Raw genomic sequence first — 6000 nt, 5'->3', positions numbered from 1 at the left:
ACACACACACCATTTTTAAATAAAATCGATAAACAAACTAACACTACACTATTACTCAAGCTGACCTTCGCTGACAAAACTATGCTAAAAAGAAAGGGGACAACAGTCAGTTTATACATTAGTCTTCAGAGATTTTTAACTGAAGAATTTGAGTGAAAGAAAGCGTTAGAAATGTACACGCTAAGGTAGCGTGAGTGCGTGCGCGCGCTCGTCTGCTTGGCCTGTCAATTATATTCTTGTGCGTTTCAGTCCATCACTAGAATATAATGGGTATATACTGTATTTTTCCCCAAATAGAAAAGAAAAAAAAAAAAAAAAATCAGCTTTGGGTAACTAAACTTTTTACTAATGTTACTGACACATTAGAAACCGTGGTCGTTATTTCTCTTTCCTTATATAAGCGTAATTTCTGCATAAGCAGAGTATGCTCTGTATAGATTGCTGAGTGAGGAAGTTGCTTTGCATACTTCTTCCTGTTGACCACCTTAGGGCTCCTCCACCCTGAAGGAGGCCTTTATGACCCCCATGAGACTCCTGTGAGAAAGCTTCTTCTGGCCTCTCCAAGTCTGCTGTAGGCTCTTTAGGGAAGAAAGCCAAGGCGTAAAAGATGCACTTGGGCTCTCCCTCTTGGCATGTGCTCTGCCAGCATTGATTGGCTCCTCCTCCCAAAAGGCAGGAGCCTTATCTGCTTCGGTTAGAGGTTTGTTTATTTCTTGTTTTCCCTTCTGCGGCCAACCGAAATCTCCCTGTACACTCTCATGCTGATGGGCCCGCAGTTTTGCAGTGTAATCAGACCGGGTGTGGAGCCGGGAAGCAGAAGCAGGGATGATCGACCCGACTCCGGAAGATGGAGCCTGATTAATAAACACGTTGAGCATGCAGTTCTCACCCTGTGAGAGAATCTTCTTTTCCTGCTTGCACTCAACATTACCTTTAATATTGTTTCTCTTTTAATTCCTATGTAAATATATAATCACTTCATAAAGTGATCTGAAGAACTGTCCCATGGACAATTGCACACCCCTCCCTGAACTCTGGTTAACCCATGGTGATCCCTCATCCTGACTGATAACCTCTCATGATTGGAAGATAAAATTTTGCGAAAAAGTAGCCAAATAAAAACAGGCCAAAATGGGCTATGAGCTACACGGATACGGAAGACAAGTTAGACAAGCTAAGCTGCACATTAAGCACAACTGACCATTTAACCAGAACCATGAGGGACCTCCATAGAAATAATACCATATTGTTTCACACATTGCAAATTGATAAGTGAAATATAACGGTTCAGAGGGTTACTTTATTAATTTAACAAAGCTAATGATAGATATTAAAGTCTTACCATGCAACTGACATTAAAGCAAAGATTTTAACGTACACACACAAGAGAAATGAGAAGAGTTGTGGAGCCATTATTATAAAGCCTGCTTTATATAATGCAATGTTAACTATCAAGGGAGTGTTTAGTATTCACATGCTGTAGAAAATGGCTGCAGCAGCTATTATTTAGATCTTTTGAACAACCCCATTAAAGGGACCAAAGGTGAGTGCGCAGTGGTTAGCACAAGCAGAGATCTAATCCATGTGGTCCTGACATTTCCCTCCTGAGAGGCAGTTTCCTCCATTGGATAATAAGGGATGGCGATAGCAGCTCTGTGACCTTTTCAGTGCTGACCCTTCACATTCTTTGGCACTGCCTTAGATTGGCTTGGATCCTCTTTCTCAATTATCTTTTACAATTAGTCTCCTGTAGGCTTTTACCCAAAGTGAATTACAGAGTTTTACAACATGGATATTGTACCAGAAACATTTTGCATAAGTACCTCTCCGAAGGGTGTCATCTCTAACTTGGAACCTATCTGTCAAAGTTCTTAAACTTCAATTGCATGCAAGTCTAGGCAGCAGGTAGCACAGAGACTTATCATGCATTGACGTAAACCATAAGTGTGACAATGGGGGTATGGAGGGACTTCAAGCAGGCCAAATGTTAATCATACTTCTGCGAAAATTCATTGAGTACTATTGCTTGTATTTTGTAGTCCCACCCAATAGCTGACTACTGGTTATGCCACCAATACTGGAAATACAGTAACTGTTTGAAAGATATTAATAGAATTCCACTGCAAATTGTGAGTCGTCTTAGCACCAAAGTAACAGCAGGTAATGACAGTGGTTAAGACACGTTATTTATTTTTTCTTTAAAAAAGAAAAAAAAAAAAATCCTGCCGTGAAGTGGGAGGGGCCTGGTACATTACACTTATCAAAGTTTAATGAAGATGGGACTTGTGACGCATGGTGTGAACGGACCTCTGCGCTACTTAGTGCAGATCCTGCCAGAGAGGAGTCAATATAAATGGATCCCACTGTTCACCACTGTGCCTCCTGGGGATAAACAAATGCTTCGCTCCACTCTTCTGACTGCATCAGCTAACAATATGGATTTCCTTGCTGTCCAGACAGAAAGCTGGTTAATAATGTGACCACTCGCCCGGCCTAAGGGCAGGAAAGAGAGCTGTATTTTGGAGGCACAGGGCAAGGGCCTTTGTGCTGTTATCACACCAATAGCATGAGACCGTAGCAGAAATCACTGGATTTTGTGCTGACATTGCCTTATATTTCCATAGCTGAAAGGTGGACATATGGTACATTTAAAGATGTTGAAAGGGGAGCACCTTTTTTTTTTCTTTTTAACAAAATGCATACAAAGCATCAATTATACCTTTTCAAAACACAGAAATTAGAGCCAGACCTTATGAAAAAGCAATGCATGTCAAAAGATGTTAAAATATTACACGGGAAAGTAAAAGTAATTTCATGTAATTTTCACAGTCAGAACCCTCAAGGTCTTTGCAGTTGCAGAAGTCCAAGTGGTTTAAGTTAACAAAAGGATTAAAAGTCCACCCACTTGATGTCTGTTTCTCTTCTTACTAACGCAGTCTGGCTGCCTGTGCGCATTCATCCAAACAGCAGGCCTACAGAAACAACATATAGCTCCTCTGCTCCCTGGGGTCACCTCCTGAGACATCGCAATGGTAATCATGACCGCATCTAAGCCCAAAAGCCATCAGCAGGTCCCTTATCAGAAACAAGAGACTTTCGGACAAAATCCCACCTTGATCGCACTATTACGTTGACACTATGAGCCTTCACAGAGCGACGGAATGGACATTAGCACTCATGCATGGCTGCCAGTTCTGCTGTAGGCACATCTCTGTCCTGAAAAATAAACAAGCGGCGCATGCTGCCAAGTTAACACACATGAATAAACAAAATTTATTTTTTCTCGTTGTATTGCCAATCTGTATGCTGTTCTGAGCTTCTTCTATCCATTAAAAAAAAGCCAAAATAAGTTGTTCAGAAAGAATTATTAAAATGATTGATCCTAACCAAACAGGTTATAAGTGACACGTTATAGTTTCCAGTCAGCATTCTCAACAGGACATCTCCGAGTCCGAACTGTGAAAGGCAGAGCCACCGGACTTCGTCTTGGTGTTTGTGCGGCAGGTTCTCAAGCACCTCCTGGGCGACGAGTGCCAAGCAGGGCGACGTCTTTAGTCAGCAGGAAACAGCTGCACTTAGGATGCCAAATTAGACTGCAGCAGATTTTATTGGATGTGGGAATTGGGGGGATTTGCTGGAACAGAACAGCAGCTTAAGAATGATTATTTGAACTGTTAGGTCTGTTTTTTTTTTTTTTCCCTAGTTATCACCTTTTTTTTTTTTTTTTTTTTGCTAAAAGTCACCCTGACCCTTATGAATGACACATTTCCCTTTGCACTGTTTCATAACTGCCCTCAGGGACAACCGTTTGTGTTTCTCCAATCATTTTGTTTCTGTAGTGCTGAAACAGAGGTCACTGACAAGGAGGATGCCATCATTTGAGCACTTTTTCTCATCCAAATCCTCCCGTGTAAAGTCATGTACCACAATTTCCCAGTGCAAAAATGATGCATCCTTCATACGAATGACTTGCTCCCTACATATACAAAGAAGGATTTGTCATGACTGCTTATACAGCTTCCTTGCTGACAAAGCGATGGGCAAGAGCACCACCTATGGAAAAACAGCATTACCACCATGTGGAGAACCGCACTTATTGTGAATATCGCCGTTCATGAGATCATTCCAGCTGCTGAGGTCACTGCAGAAGGTTAACAGAGTTCAAGTATAAAATCACGGTAACATTTTCAAAATAAAAACAATGTTGACTGTTTCTAAGAGCCAGGACAACTCGACTGCCAATACCAGCCTAAAAGCATGTCAGTTACATGTGCCAAACTCCTGGACTTGTGAGACTGTGGACTAAGGTGCCATCTAAATGAGGTTATTTATTTATGTGCTTGTGCAGATTTGCCCTGAAAAACATCTGAAACAGAGGTGCCAAAGAATGCCAGTGACCCAATATGAGGGTGGCTCCTTTGCCACTGTGCTCTCAATAACACGGAGCTAAAGGGAGAGGAGATGCCCGAACGCCAGTACCGCAGTGCCTCAGTTATTGGAGAAAATGAGAAACATCACCAGCAAGTGTTCATTACTGTTCAAGGTAGGAAAGATGATGCCTTGTTCACCCATCAGTTGCTGATGCACATAATGCTACTTCCTCTATAGCTTCGCAAACCAAAGTATAAGCTATGCCCATAAAAGACATGGGACAGCTGGTAGTGTAGCAGTTAGAGCTGCTGCCTTTAGACTCAAAGGTTGCAGGTTCGAATCTCCCCTCGAGCGAGGTGCTTACTCTCAAATTGCTTCAGTAAGATTACCCAGCTGCATAAATAGCTTTATAGTTGAAAGTAGCTTTGGGAAAAAAAACATCAGCAAAATGAAAAAATAAATGTAAGATTAGTTTGCAACAATTCAGTAAAAAGTGGAACTTTGACGGTACAGTTCCTAGGTCCTTTCAGAAAGGTAATGGACAGTAAAGTGGAGTTTTACATTTTCATTGTAGAACCGCCAACTCAGTCCTGTGTTGAGTATGTTAAGGATAGACTGCATAGTCTGAGATGAACTCAGAGAACCCTGACTTGAATCCTACTTCTGCTGTAGTATCCTTGAGCAGGGTAGTTACACAGAATTGCTACAGTAGAAAAAAGTATTCAGCTGTATAAATGGGTCATAGATCATTACAAGGACCTTACTGTATAAACCTAACACCTAAAACCTAACCTGACAAACCCTTCACAAGATGAAAGGCATAAATACCATTAGTTTCAATGGTAAAAGTTTCTTGGGCCCAAAAATTGACACTCATTTACAGTAAAATTTTACCAAATCCCCTTAAAATAGAGTTACTTCAATAGTTAAGTTATTACAAGGCACTTTCCCTTCATTAATTGCTTATATAATACTGTACAACTATTTACCTGCACTCATTCAGCTTTTTCATAGCAGTTCTATACACTTGAACACACATTTGCTGCTCAGTGCTTGTATTAATTCAGCCTTTAATAAAAGCTGAACAAAACGGTAAAGAGCAAAGGAATCAATGCAAATGAATTCACACACACTGAAGTAGCCGACGTGGCGTCTCGCAGCACCCAGACTACACAATTGGACGTGGGTTCGATCGCTGCTCGGTCTGTTTTAAGTTTGCTCCGTTTTCCCTCCGCCTGCATGAAGGTGCCCTGGTTTCCTCTCACAGTATAAATATGTATTTCAGGTGAACTGGTGACTCTGAATGGCTTATAGTGTGTTGTGTGTTTGTGTTGCATTCCCTGTGCTGTGTTAATGTGAGGATGACTGCAGCGAGTTCAGTGCAGTGTATCCAACATTGTAAGTCATCTTAGAAAAGATGTCAGGTAGGTACTAAGTTGCCATTTTAGAAAAGCATGTGCTAAATGACTATGTAAATGTCTTGCATGGCTCAACCTACTGGGAAGCACGTAAATTCCAAATCCCGTCCTCAGAAGCACAAAGTAATTCCTCACAAGCCAAAGAACAGGCGCTAAATGAAACTCTGCATTAATTCAAACGCTTCAAACACAAATGGCTGTATTTGACTGT

This window comes from Scleropages formosus, chromosome 4 (assembly GCF_900964775.1).
Source record: "Scleropages formosus chromosome 4, fSclFor1.1, whole genome shotgun sequence".
Classification (NCBI taxonomy): Eukaryota; Metazoa; Chordata; class Actinopteri; order Osteoglossiformes; family Osteoglossidae; genus Scleropages; species Scleropages formosus.
Note: the sequence above shows the minus strand (reverse complement) of the source record.